This window comes from Oncorhynchus mykiss, chromosome 1, assembly GCF_057628025.1.
Source record: "Oncorhynchus mykiss isolate SJ-2025 chromosome 1, ASM5762802v1, whole genome shotgun sequence".
Classification (NCBI taxonomy): Eukaryota; Metazoa; Chordata; class Actinopteri; order Salmoniformes; family Salmonidae; genus Oncorhynchus; species Oncorhynchus mykiss.
The window spans coordinates 50,413,706-50,428,551 of record NC_143022.1 but is presented as its reverse complement, the minus strand read 5'-3'; positions in this window follow the sequence as shown (position 1 = coordinate 50,428,551).

Genomic DNA, 14,846 nt, shown 5'->3' with positions numbered 1-14,846 from the left:
GTGTGCTTTAGTAGTGGTTTCTTTGAAGCAATTCAACCATGAAGGCCTGATTCACGCAGTCTCCTCTGAACAGTTGATGTTGAGATTTGTCTGTTACTTGAACTCTGAAGCATTTATTTGGACTGCAATTTCTGAGGCTGGTAAACTCTAATGAACGTATCATCTGCAGCAGAAGTAACTCTGGGTCTTCCATTCCTGTCACAGTCCTCATGAGAGCCAGATTCATCATAGCGCTTGATGGTTTTTGCGACTGCACTTGAAGAAACTTTCAAAGTTCTTGAAATGTTCCGTATTGACTGATCTTCATGTTTTAAAGTAATGATGGACTGTCATTTCTCTTTGCTTATTTGAGCTGTTCTTGTCATAATATGGACTTGGTCTTTTCTCAAATAGGACTATCGTCTGTATACCAACCCTACCTCGTCACAACATAACTGATTGGCTCAAACGAATTAAAAGGGAAAGAAATTCCACAAATTAACTTTTAAGAAGGCACACGTGTTAATAGAAATGCATTCCAGGTGACTACCTCATGAAGCAGGTTGAGAGAATGCAAGAGTGTGCAAAGCTGTGATCAAGGCAAAGGGGTGGCTATTTGAACAATCTCAAATATAAATAATATTTTGATTTGTTTAACACTTTCTTTGGTTACTACATGATTCCATATGTGTTATTTCATAGTGTTGATGTCTTCACTATTACTATTATTTACAATGTAGAAAATAAAAAGAAAGAAAAACCCTTGAATGAGTAGGTATTCTAAAACTTTTGACCGGTAGTGTATGTTGAAGAGGGTGCGGCTCAAGCTGCATCCCTGTTTATTGCCAATTTTAACTGCACACTTGTTGTGTGCAGTTTGACATTTGCTCAGGACATTGTTTTCACTGAGGAAATTATGGAGTCTGCTGTTGATGACAATGTAGAGTATTTTTCAGAGATTGCTGCCGACGCAAATTCCACTGTAATTATTGGGGTCAAATTTGTCTCCACTGTTGTGGATTGGGGTGATTAGACCTTAGTTCCAAATATTAGGGAAGATGCCAGAGCTGACGATAATGTTGAAGAGTTTAAGAATAGCCTATTTGAATGTGTGGTCTGTATATTTTAACATGTTGTTTAGTACACCATCAACACCAGAGGACTTTTTGGGTTGCAGGATTTGTATTTTGTCCTGTAGCTCATCCAACGTAATTTGAGAATCCAGTCTGTTCTGGTAGTCTTTAATAGCTGATTATAAGTTTAGTAAATTATCATCTATATGTTTTTGCCCTTGGTTCTTTGTTATATGGCCGAAAATGTTGGAGAAGTGGTTTATCCATACATCTCCATTTTGAATAGATAGCTCTTCATGTTGTTGTTTGTTTAGTGTGTTCCAATTATCCCAGAAGGGATGTGATTCTTCAATCACAATGAGTTGTTTTCGGTCACGCTGTTCCTTCTTTTTTCTTAGTGTATTTCTTTATTGTATTAGTGTTTCACGCTAGTGAAAGGCGTAGGCTCAGGTTTTCTGGTTCTCTGTGTTTTTGGTTGGATAGGATTCTCAATTTCTTTCTTAGGTTTTTGCATTCTTCATCGAACCATTTCTCATTGTTGTTAGTTATCCTAGGTTGATATGTTAGCTAATAGGTCAAATATATTGTTCAGGCTTCCTACTGCTAAGTTTACACCATCACTATTGCAGGAAAACATTTTGTCCAGGAAGTTGTCTACTAGGAGGGATTGGATTTGTTGTTGGCCAATTGTTTTTTTGGTAGGTTTCTACACTACCCTCCCATCTATAGCATTTCTTAATAGTGTGCAGTTTGTTCGGCTTATATGCTGTTGATTATTTCTCCGCTCAAGTAGATAGTGAATTAGCTGTGATCTGATTGGGGTGTCAGTGGGCTGACTGTGATTGCTCTGAGAGACTCTGGGTTGAGGTTGGTGATAAAGTAGTCTACAAGTCCTACTGCAAAGAGATGAGCTATAAGCCTAACCTTGAGTCCCCTCGATGCCGTTGAATCTCAATTCAACGGCTCAGACACAAGAGGTATGTGGCAGGGTCTACAGTCAATCACGGATTACAAAAAGAAAACCAGCACCGTCACGGACCAGGATGTCTTGCTCCCAGGCAGACTAAATAACTTTTTTGCCCGCTTTGAGGACAATACAGTGCCACTGACACGGCCGCAACTAAAACATGCGGACTCTCCTTCACTGCAGCCGACGTGAGGAAAACATTTAAATGTGTCAACCCTCGCAAGGCTGCAGGTCCAGACGGCATCCCGAGCCGCGCCCTCAGAGCATGCGCAGACCAGCTGGCTGGTGTGTTTACGGACATATTCAATCAATCCTTATACCAGTCTGCTGTTCCCACATGCTTCAAGAGGGCCACCATTGTTCCTGTTCCCAAGAAAGCTAAGGTAACTGAGCTAAACGACTACCTTCCCGTAGCACCTCCACCCTACCTGACACCCTAGACCCACTCCAATTTGCTTACCGCCCAAATAGGTCCACAGACGATGCAATCTCAACCACACTGCACACTGCCCTAACCCATCTGGACAAGAGGAATACCTATGTGAGAATGCTGTTCATCGACTACAGCTCGGCATTTAACACCATAGTGCCCTCCAAGCTTGTCATCAAGCCCTGGGTCTCGACCCTGCCATGTGCAACTGGGTACTGGACTTCCTGACGGGCCGCCCCCAGGTGGTGAGGGTAGGCAACAACATCTCCACCCCGCTGATCCTCAACACTTGGGCCCCACAAGGGTGCGTTCTGAGCCCTCTCCTGTACTCCCTGTTCACCCACGACTGCGTGGCCACGCACGCCTCCAACTCAATCATCAAGTTTGCGGACGACACAACAGTGGTAGGCTTGATTACCAACAACGACAAGACGGCCTACAGGGAGGAGGTGAGGGCCCTCGGAGTGTGGTGTCAGGAAAATAACCTCACACTCAACGTCAACAAAACTAAGGAGATGATTGTGGACTTCAGGAAACAGCAGAGGGAACACCCCCCTATCCACATCGATGGAACAGTAGTGGAGAGGGTAGTAAGTTTTAAGTTCCTCGGCGTACACATCACAGACAAACTGAATTGGTCCACCCACACAGACAGCATCGTGAAGAAGGCGCAGCAGCGCCTCTTCAACCTCAGGAGGCTGAAGAAATTTGGCTTGTCACCAAAAGCACTCACAAACTTCTACAGATGCACAATCGAGAGCATCCTGTCGGGCTGTATCACCGCCTGGTACGGCAACTGCTCCGCCTACAACCGTAAGGCTCTCCAGAGGGTAGTGAGGTCTGCACAACGCATCACCGTGGGCAAACTACCTGCCCTCCAGGACACCTACACCACCCGATGTCACAGGAAGACCATAAAAATCATCAAGGACAACAACCACCCGAGCCACTGCCTGTTCACAACCGCCATCATCCAGAAGGCGAGGTCAGTACAGGTGCATCAAAGCTGGGACCGAGAGACTGAAAAACAGCTTCTATCTCAAGTCCATCAGACTGTTAAACAGCCACCACTAACATTGAGTGGCTGCTGCCAACACACTGACTCAACTCCAGCCACTTTAATAATGGGAATTGATGGGAAATTATGTAAAATATATCACTAGCCACTTTAAACAATGCTACCTAATATAATGTTACATACCCTACATTATTCATCTCATATGTATATACTGTACTCTATATCATCTACTGCATCTTTATGTAATACATGTATCACTAGCCACTTTAACTATGCCACTTTGTTTACATACTCATCTCATATGTATATACTGCACCCAATACCATCTACTGTATCTTGCCTATGCCGCTCGGTACCATCACTCATTCATATATCTTTATGTACATATTCTTTATCCCCTTACACTTGTGTCTATAAGGAAGTAGTTTTGGAATTGTTAGCTAGATTACTTGTTGGTTATTACTGCATTGTCGGAACTAGAAGCACAAGCATTTCGCTACACTCGCATTAACATCTGCTAACCATGTGTATGTGACAAATAACATTTGATTTGATTTGACTATCTACATACCCAGTGAGAGAAAGAGCTGCAGGAGTTGTTAACAGTTTTTGTTGGTTATGTTGTTGTAGTTGTGTCTATGGGGGCATATGAGGTAGGGAATGCTAACTCCAGGTAGGTGTTTGTCCCCCTGTGTGCTGAGGGTGTCAGGTTCTTGTCCAGTTCTGGCATTTAGGTCACCACATAATAGTACATGTCCCTGGAAATGATTGATCTCCCCCTCGAGGATGGAGAAGCGGTCTTCATTAAAGTATGTGGATTCTAGTGGGGGGGATATTGGTAGCACACAGGAGGACATTTTTCTCTGCTGACATCATTTCCTTTAAATGTAAAATGTTACTGTTTGGATTCATTTAATAGAGTTAAGGTCTGCTCTATACAGTTTTAGCATACCCCCTGAGTCCCTTCCATGTTTCACACCCAGTAGTTTGTTGGATGGGACTACCAACTCTCTGTAACCTAGAGGGCAACCACTGAGTCCATCTCCTCTAAACCATGTTTCTGTAGGATGACAATGTCTGTATTTCTAATTTCTTTGGTGAAGTCCAGGTTCCTGCTCTTTAGGCCAAATGCAGATTACCTCAGGCCTTGGATATGCCAGGATGAGATGGTGAAGGTTCTGTGTTCCATAAAGTGTCCAATGTTGTTAGTCGTGTGGTTTGTCCTCAGACCAGTAAGTGTGAGGCGACCCTAACCCTACCCACTCGTGAGTTGGGGAAAGTGGAAGACGCGTTTTCAATCTCTCTCGCTCTCTGAGTTGAAAGACCTACAGACTAACCTCTAGCTGAGCCAGGTCATATACTTGACATTGTTCCAAATACAAGAACATTCACCACATACTTTTGGTTGTTGGTGTGTGTGTGCATTTACTTGTAAAGACAAACGCTGATCTGTACGTGCTGCTGCATAAGTACTTGTCCATAATAAAGTGATCTCTAAGATGAAAAAGGACAGATGGGGGGGGAAAAAGGGGGGAAGGCAGGAACTAAGGGATTTTCATAGGAAATGCTATGGATTCCTGACATGCATACAATGTAGCAAAATGAATGGTTAACTGAAGGTTGAAGGCAAAGGGGGTCTTTGCTAGGGACCGGAGGGACTAGGAGAAAGAGAGAAGAAAGAAAAGAGACATCATCTGCCCCATGCCTCTCTGTCAACGCTACAAGCCTGCAAGCAGAATGATTTTATCAGTCAGCCCTAAGGCCTGCTTCTCACATTTCACCCTCAGCAGCAACAATGCGATGTTCCTCCATGCGCACGTTAAATCATTTTTTGGATGTACAGGAGTTTACCTGACGCAAACATTACGCCATGAAGTTTAAGATTGAAGAATGACGTTCTTTCAGTTCAGACCTGTATTCTTGGTATGGCCTATGACGTACAATGTTTGGCCTCCTAACACTGCACATTCCAACGTTACATGTATGGAGGTGCATTAAGCAGACAGCCTGTCACAGATAGTGATTCTTTATCTAAAGGAAATGAATGAGGTACAAACAAGAGGCACTCCAGGCTCCTTCCCTCTAAGTCAGATTGTATCTGTACTGGCTCATTGCGTTGGCTTTTGTTTTTTTGTGTGCGTGATATTACAATTAAAGAATGTTCTGGGTTTATGCGTTTTAGACCTGAGACTATTTGAAAGACAACGTGAAGGGAGATTAACTGAAGTTTTAGAAGTTCTGAAGTTCCCTTTTGAAGATTTGAGAAGTGTGAAAGGTCACAACTGTTCAGGGAGGAAGGAGTTTAACGCTGACACGGTTGTACTGTTGTAGCATGCCGTGCATCATGACACCCTTGCTAATGTCAGAGGGGCTTCTTCCACATTTTTCTTTAGCTGCAAAATGTTAGGGACTGCACTCAGAATCAAAGCCTTTGATCAACTCATCCCCCCTTTCACCATCATCCATCCTTTATCTAGAACAGGGGGACAAATCGCCCCTTACATTTTTACACAGATACTGTCAGCCCTCGTCCCCATGTACAAATCTGTAGATAGTATAGGCCTGCTGTACAGTAACTTCCAAAGCCCACTGGTGTTATACTACAACACATTATAATCCATTGAATTGAACGGAGAACATTTGGTTCTTGCTAGATTGCTGACTTGAACACTCCTCTGCAGTATCGACAGTGTTCCTAAGTGAAGTCCATAGAGCCCAAGGGAAGTTTTTAGTGCTTGTTCCTGAAATATGCCAAATGTAGGCCACAATGACCTGACCTTCTGTTAGCTGATGACTGAGTGACCATTAAGATGAATTTGACCACATATTGACCAGGTTATGAAAGAGGACACTGTGCACATTGTCAGGTCAGGTCAGGGATCACATCTGGGCTTGCAAGGTCACAATGCTGCATGGCTTATCCAATAACCTATGGATAAAAAAATAAAAATCAATTCCACATTTCATGAACGGTGTTGAATTTCAGATCACAAATCCTCAATCAAGACTGTTTTTAGGTTGTTAGCGCATGGTGTGGTACCCCAATGTTCACCTAATGTTCCCTTCAGCCCTACTGTATCAAATCAGGAAGTATGATGACTTTTACAATGTGTGGAATGGACTGCTAAAGAGCCCAGTTGCATGGCCGGACTACCACATCTAGGGCCTTTGGCATCTACCTCCAGGGCGGCCCCCCACACTGAAATATTATTATTATTATTTTGTGGGAAACTTTTTTTTTTTGTGTGGGAAAACTTCCTGCAATTCTACACATTTTGCGATGGCGCAGGGAGATAACTGTTCGGTTTTATAGCTGCAATTCTGCATATTTTGCAATGGTGCAGGGAGATAACTGTTCGGTTTCATAGCTAATTTCCTGCAGTTCTACATATTTTGCGATGGCGCAGGGAGATAACTGTTCGGTTTCATAGCTAATTTCCTGCAGTTCTACATATTTTGCGATGGCGCAGGGAGATAACTGTTCGGTTTCATAGCTAATTTCCTGCAGTTCTACATATTTTGCGATGGCGCAGGGAGATAACTGTTCAGTTTCATAGCTAATTTCCTGTAATTCTACACATTTTGCCATGGCATTTCCAGTTTTATAGCTAATTTCATGCAATTCTACACATTTTGACATTGCATATGAGCATGTCATAAGCCATCCGGGGGGGGCCCCAACCGTATGTTCATACGGTTGGTTGGTGGTTACCAATCAGTTTGACTGAGGTCCATAAACAGTCTGCAATGAAGCCCCAAGTAAAAAACCCCAGGGATAGCGTCTGATCAGTGCTGACTGTTCAAAAACCCCTCAAGTCTACATGTACTATTAGCCAGCCATTAAAATACGTATTAAGGAAAACTCCAAGCCAGGAGAGGCAAACACAACACAGAAAGATCATTGTGGCTTAATAGATGAAGTAACAGAATGGGCCGGGAGCACTAAGCATGTTAAAAGTAGACCCTTCTCTTTACTTTCCCCTCACTGAAACAGACAATGTAGCCTTTTGTGTGAGCTGTTAAAAGGGAGTAAGGATATTGATATTCAGTAACAACAGGCTCAGGTTTCAGTTTATGAGGCAGAGTTGCAAAGAAAAAGCCATATCTCAGACTGGCCAATAAAAAGAAAAGATTAAGACAGGCAAAAGAACACAGACACTGGACAGAGGAATTCTGCCTAGAGGGCCAGCATCCCGGAGTCGCCTCTTCACTGTTGACGTTGAGACTGGTGTTTTGCGGGTACTCTTTTGCGGGTAGGTTTCTTCTATTTAATGAAGCTGACAGTTGAGGACTTGTGAGGCGTCTCTTTCTCAAACTAGACACTAATTCACTTGTCCTCTTGCTCAGTTATGCACCGAGGCCTCCCACTCTTAATCAAATCAAATCAAATATAGCCCTGCGTACATCAGCTGATATCTCAAAATGCTGTACAGAAACCCAGCCTAAAACCCCAAAACAGCAAGCAATGCAGGTGTTGAAGCACATTGGCTAGGAAAAACTCCCTAGAAAGGCCAAAACCTAGGAAGAAACCTAGAGAGGAACCAGGCTATGAGGGGTGGCCAGTCCTCTTCTGGCTGTGCCGGGTGGAGATTATAACAGAACATGGCCAAGATGATCAAATGTTCATAAAAGACCAGCATGGTCAAATAATAGGTCTGGGACAGGTAGCACGTCCGGTGAACAGGTCAGGATTCCATAGCCGCAGGCAGAACAGTTGAAACTGGAGCAGCAGCACGGCCAGGTGGACTGGGGACAGCAAGGAGTCATCATGCCAGGTAGTCCTGAGGCATGGTCCTAGGGCTCAGGTCCTCCAAGAGAGAGAAAGAAAGAGAGAATTAGAGAGAGCATACTTAAATTCACACAGGACACCGGATAAGACAGGAGAAGTACTCCAGATATAACAAACTGACCCTAGCCCCCCGACACATAAACTACTGCAGTATAAATACTGGAGTTTGAGAGAGGAGGGGTCAGGAGACACTGTGGCCCCATCCGAGGACACCCTCGGACAGGGCCAAACAGGAATATACAACCTCACCCACTTTGCCAAAGCACAGCCCCCACACCACTAGAGGGATATCTTCAGCCACCAACTTACCATCCTGAGACAAGTCCGAGTATAGCCCACAAAGATCTCCGCCACGGCACAACCCAAGGGGGGACGCCAACCCAGACAGGAAGATCACATCAGTGACTCAACCCACTCAAGTGACGCAGCCCTCCTAGGGACGGCATGAAAGACACCAGTACTCTTCTGGTTAGAGCCAGTTTGCGCTGTTCTGTGAAGGGAGTAGTACACAGCATTGTACGAGATCTTCAGTTTCTTGGCAATTTCTCGCATGGATTAGCCTTCATTTCTCAGAACAACAATAGACTGATGAGTTTCAGAAGAAAGGTCTTTGTTCCGGGCCATTTTGAGCCTGTAATTGAACCCAAAAATGCTGATGCTCCAGATACTCAACTAGTCTAAATAAGGACAGTTTTATTGCTTCTTTATTCAGAACAACAGTTTTCAGCTGTGCTAACATAATTGCAAAAGGGTTTCTAACTAGCCTTTCAAAATGATAAACTTGGATTAGCTAACACAACGTGCTATTGGAACACAGGAGTGAGGGTTGTTGATAATGGGCCTCTGTACGCCCATGTAGATATTCCATTAGGTGGCTAGACGTCCCGCTAGCGGAACTACTTCCGGTGAAACTGGAGGGCGCGCAATTCAAATAAATAATCATCAAAATTGTGGATATTAAACATCTAGGTACATACAAGTGTCTTATAACGGTTGAAAGCTTAAATTCTTGTTAATCCAACTGCACTGTCTGATATACAGTAGCTATTACAGTGGAAGCATACCATGAAATTGTTTGAGGACGGTGCCCCACATCATAATATTTTTCCACCGGCACAGGTTTCATAAATTCATAAATAGCGATTAAATATTCACTTTTTGAAAATTTCTCTGATTTGTCATCCAAAGGGTCCCAGCGATACCATGTAGTGTCGTTTTGTTAAGATTAAATACTTCTTTATATCCCAAAAAGTCTGTTTAGTTGGCCCCATCGATTTGAGTAATCCACTCGTTCAACATGCAGAAAAAGGAATCCGAATATCTTCCCCTATACTTTGTTTCAACACGTCAAAATACATTTATATTTACTCCTCAGATAGCCTCAAATGTAATCAAACTATAATATTTATTACAGAAAGAAGTATGTTCAATAGGAAACCGATTTTAGCAGGTGTCTTGTCTTCCTGGTGTGCACAAACACAAATTTCCAAGACTGTGTCCCTGTACTAAAACTGATATTTATTTATTTAAGTTACAAGCCTGAAACCCTTGAACAGACTGCTGACAACTTGTGGAAGAATTGCATTCTGGGAGTTATAATTGAGTATGCCCTTATACTTGACATTGTAAGAGCATGGTCTCTATAAAAAAAAAATCTGGTTGGTTTATCCTTGGATTTTCTCCTACCATATCTATTGTGTTACATTCTCCTACATTATTTTAACATTTCTACAAAATTCAAAGTGTTTTCTTGTGGTACCAATTATATGCATATCCTGGCTTCAGGGCCTGAGCAACAGGCAGTTTACTTTGGGCACGTCATTCAGGCAGGAAGTGGAGAAAAAAGTGGCCTAGCCCTAAGAGGTTTTTAAAAATCAGCTGTTTCCAGCTACAATAGTCATTTACAACATTAACAATGTCTACACTGTACTTCTGATCAATTTGATGTCATTTTAAATGGACAAAAATGTGCTTTTCTTTCAAAAACGAGGACATTTCTAGGTGACACCAAACTTTTGAACGGTAGTGCCACAGTGTGTTATATGTGCAAAAGTACTATCTCACAACTCAATGAAACCTTCACTCTTGCGTGGACATTTAAAAAACGTAACATCCCAATTTGAAAAATAAGCCACAGGAGTTTGAGCGAGAATTAAGACAACTTTTGAGTAGTGAGACATGTATAAAAGCAACAGATACCATTAATAAGAAGGGGCTAGAAGTGTCGTATATGGTGAGCTACCGAGTGGCTAGGAGAGGCAAGCCCCATACTATTGTGGAGGACTTAATTATTCCTGCTGCCGCGGATATGGCTGGGACAATGCTGGGGGAAAAGGACAAAAAAAAACGATGCAGACAATGCCTTCATCAAACCACACTGTTTGTGTGTTATTAGTTTAAGCAGACTGTTTGTCTGTTGACTTAAATGAAGATCCAATCTAATTTTATGAGCAATTTATGCAGAAATCCAGATAATTCCAAAGGGTTAACATACTTTTTCTTGCCACTGTATGTGAGAGGGGATTCTCGCACCTCACTAACATGACAACTAAATACAGGCACAGACTGTGTGTGGAAAATGATTTAAGACTGAGACTCTCTCCAATACAACCCAACATTGCAGAGTTATGTGCATCCTTTCAAGCACACCATTCGCATTAACCTGTGTGGTGGTTCATTTCTTTACTATCAAATGAGGAGAGACAAACTTATCACACAAGTCAGAGTTATACTTAAACTTAATCTTTAATCACTTATTAATAAGGGAGCAGGTCAATACAACACACATAAAGTGAATCGATTTGAGTGCTCTACGATAATGATGGCTGGTCGACAATTCACCCTCAGATGATTTGTTGAGAGCCCCGAGACAAAAGGTACAGAGGTCTTTTATTGCCAAGATACAACCTCTTCATTCTGCATGACAAACAACAGATGTATAGAATGGGTCACAAGGTTAAGATTTGTATGAAAGATACTTATGGGTCCGCGGTAAAACGACCTCATCAGTGTCAAACGCTCACTAAAACACTTCAGCGAGCAGACCTTTCTAATCGACCTGGCCCGGGTATCCTGGAAGGGTATTGACCTCATCCCATCAGTAGAGGATGCTGGTTGCTCTTTAAAAGTGATTTCCTCACCATCTTAAATAAGCATGCGTCATTCAAAAAATGTTGAACTAAGCACAGATATAGCCCTTGGTTCACCCCAGACTTGACTGCCCTTGACCAGCACAAAAAAATCCTGTGGCATTCTGCATTAGCGTCGAATAGCCCCCGCGATATGCAACTTTTCAGGGAAGTCAGGAACCAATTTACTCATTCAGTTAAGAAAGCTAAGGCTAGCTTTTTCAAACAGAAATTTGCATCCTGTAGCACAAATTACAAAAAGTTTTGGGACACTGTAAAGTCCATGGAGAATAAGAGCACCTCCTCCCAGCTGCCCTCTGCACTGAGGAAAGGAAACACTGTCACCACTGATAAATCTACAATCACTTCTATAAGCATTTTTCTAAGGCTGGCCATGCATTCCACCTGGCTACCCATACCCCGGCCAACATCTCAGCACCCCCTGCAGCAACTTGCCCAAGCCCCCCCCCCCCCCCCCCCCCCCCTGCTTCTCCTTCACCCAAATCTCCTTCACCCAAAGCTGATGTTCTGAAAGAGCTGCAAAATCTGGACCCCTACAAATCAGCAATCTGGACCCTCTCTTTCTAAAATGATCTGCTGAAATTGTTGCAAACCCATTACTAGCCTATTCAACCTCTCTTTCGTATCGTCTGAGATCCCCCCAACGATTGGAAAGCTTCCGTGGTCATCCCCCTCTTCAAAGGGGGAGACACTCTAGACCCAAACTGTTATAGAGCTACAGTATATCCATCCTGCCCTGCCCTTCTAAAATCTTCAAAAGCCAAGTTAACAAACAGATCACCGACCATTTCGAATCCCACCGTACCTTCTCCACTATGCAATCTGGTTTCCGAGCTGGTCATGGGTGCACCTCAGCCACGCTCAAGGTCCTAAACGATATCATAACCGCCATCGATAAAAGACAGTACTGTGCAGCCGTCTTCATCAACCTGGCCAAGGCTTTTGACTCTGTCAATCACCGCATTCTTATCGGCAGATTCAATAGCCTTGGCTTCTCAAATGACTGCCTGGTTCACCAACTACTTCTCAGATAGAGTTCAGTGTGTCGAATCGGAGGGCCTGTTGTCCGGACCTCTGGCAATCTCTATGGGGGTGCCACAGGGTTCAAAACTAGGGGCGACTCTTTTCTCTGTATATATCAATGATGTCGCTCTTGCTGCTGGTGATTCTGTGATCCGCCTCTATGCAGACGACACCATTCTGTATACATCTGGACCTTCTTTGGACACTGTGCTAACAAACCTCCAAACGAGCTTCAATGCCATACAACACTCCTTCCGTGGCCTCCAACTGCTCTTAAATGTAAGTAAAATTAAGTGCATGCTCTTCAACCGATTGCTGCCCGCACCCTGCCGCCCGACTAGTATCACTACTCTGAACGGTTCTGACTTAGAATATGTGGACAACTACAAATACCTAGGTGTCTGGTTAGACTGTAAACTCTCCTTCCAGACTCACATTAAGCATCTCCAATCCAAAATTAAATCTAGAATCAGCTTCATATTTCGCAGCAAAGCATCCATCACTCATGCTGCCAAACGTACCCTAGTAAAACTGACTATCCTACCTATCCTTGACTTTGGCGATGTCATTTACAAAATAGCCTCCAACACTCTACTCAGCAAACTGGATGTAATCTATCCCAGTGCCATCTGTTTTGTCACCAAAGCCCCATATACTACCCACCACTGCGACCTGTTTGCTCTCGTTGGCTGGCCCTCACTACATATTTGTCGCCAAACCCACTGGCTCCAGGTCATCTATAAGTCTTTGCTAGATAAAGCCCTGCCTTATCTCAGATCACTGGTCACCATAGCAACACCCACCCGTAGCACGCGCTCTAGAAGGTATATTTCACTGGTCATTCCCAAAGCCTCTCTGCTGACAATGACTGGAACGAATTGCAAAAATCACGGAAGCTGGAGTCTTATATCTCCCTCTCTAACTTTAAGCATTAGCTGTCAGAGCAGCTTACCGATCACTGTACACAGCCCATCTGTAAATAGAACACCCAACTACCGCATCTCCACATTGTTACTTATCCTCTTGCTCTTCTGCACCCCAGTATCTCTACTTGCACACCATCATCTGCACATCGATCACTCCAGTGTTAATACTAAATTGTAATTATTTTGCCTCTATGGCCTATTTTCTATTGTGCGCTGACCCTGGTGACAGAGGGGGTACACACAGCTGGAGGTTGAATGTTTTAAGGGGTACGGGACTCATCAACATCTGGGAGACCGAGAACATCAGTAAAGACTGTCACTGGAAAAGAAATACACATCATAGTCAACCAAGGTGGAAACATTACTTGAAAAAAACATCCCTAAAATATGATTCTGTTTGGGTTTGTGTATTAAGTGAAAATAATTATTACTTACCATTTGCTTATAGAGGACGATAGAGACCAGGAGAATTTCCTTGTGGAGAGTGAGGCAGATGACAGACCCCAGCACTCTGTTCCGTGTTCCCCAGCTACAGGTAAACAAATAAATAAAATTAAATGGGAAGATTGATTGGTTGAATAAGCCGGAACAAAAGCCTGCAAACTCTGTACCTCTATAGGATCAAGGTAGATGCCTTGCCCATACATAATTCATTTGACACGGTTTAAATCTAATACTCTGGTTGTTGACCAACATTTCTGTTTGTCCCCAGGTCCCTTCCGGCCATGTCAAAGCCTTTTTTGGGAGCTGCCCGGTACGACTAGGTGTGTGTATCATCGTCATCCTCTCCTTTGCCTGTAACTCATTGGTCCTAGTCTCCCATTCTCAGCGACCCACTACTCCTCTACCCAGCACTTACCGGCTGTCCTGACATGGGTCGACCTCACTGGCTTCTCTAGCGCCGCCCAGGCTGTACTGGACGCCATTACTTTTGACCACCTTTCTGATTATGGTGCGTGGTGTGAGGGTGGACCAGGTTGCAGGGTCTTTGACTTCCTGTCTGTCTTCTTCTCGGAGGCCAGTGTCTTACTGTTGACGGCAGTTGTCGTAGAGCATGGGTGTACTGTCCGTGGTGCAGAATGACCCCCTGCTCGACATTCTCCATTTGTTTTTCAGGCCACACCTGGCCATGATTACAGACACCTGTCTTTTCACTATATAAATGAGTCATCCCACAGTGTTTGTCATTGTACCCTGATGAAGACAGCTTCTGTCGAAACATTGGACATAAATATTTTAGCATCTGAGCTCCTAGAGTATGCTGCTCTCCTTTATTTTAAGTGTTCTGCTCCGCTAGCCAGCACCTCTCCTAAATAGCTGTGCTTTTCTTTCGCCTCTAGGCCTTGGAATACATCCACAGGTACACCTCCAATTGACTCAAATGATGTCAGAAGCTTCTAAAGCCATGACATCATATTCTGGAATTGTCCAATCTGTTTAAAGGCAGTCAACTTAGTGCATGTAAACTTCTGACCCACTGGAATTGTGATAC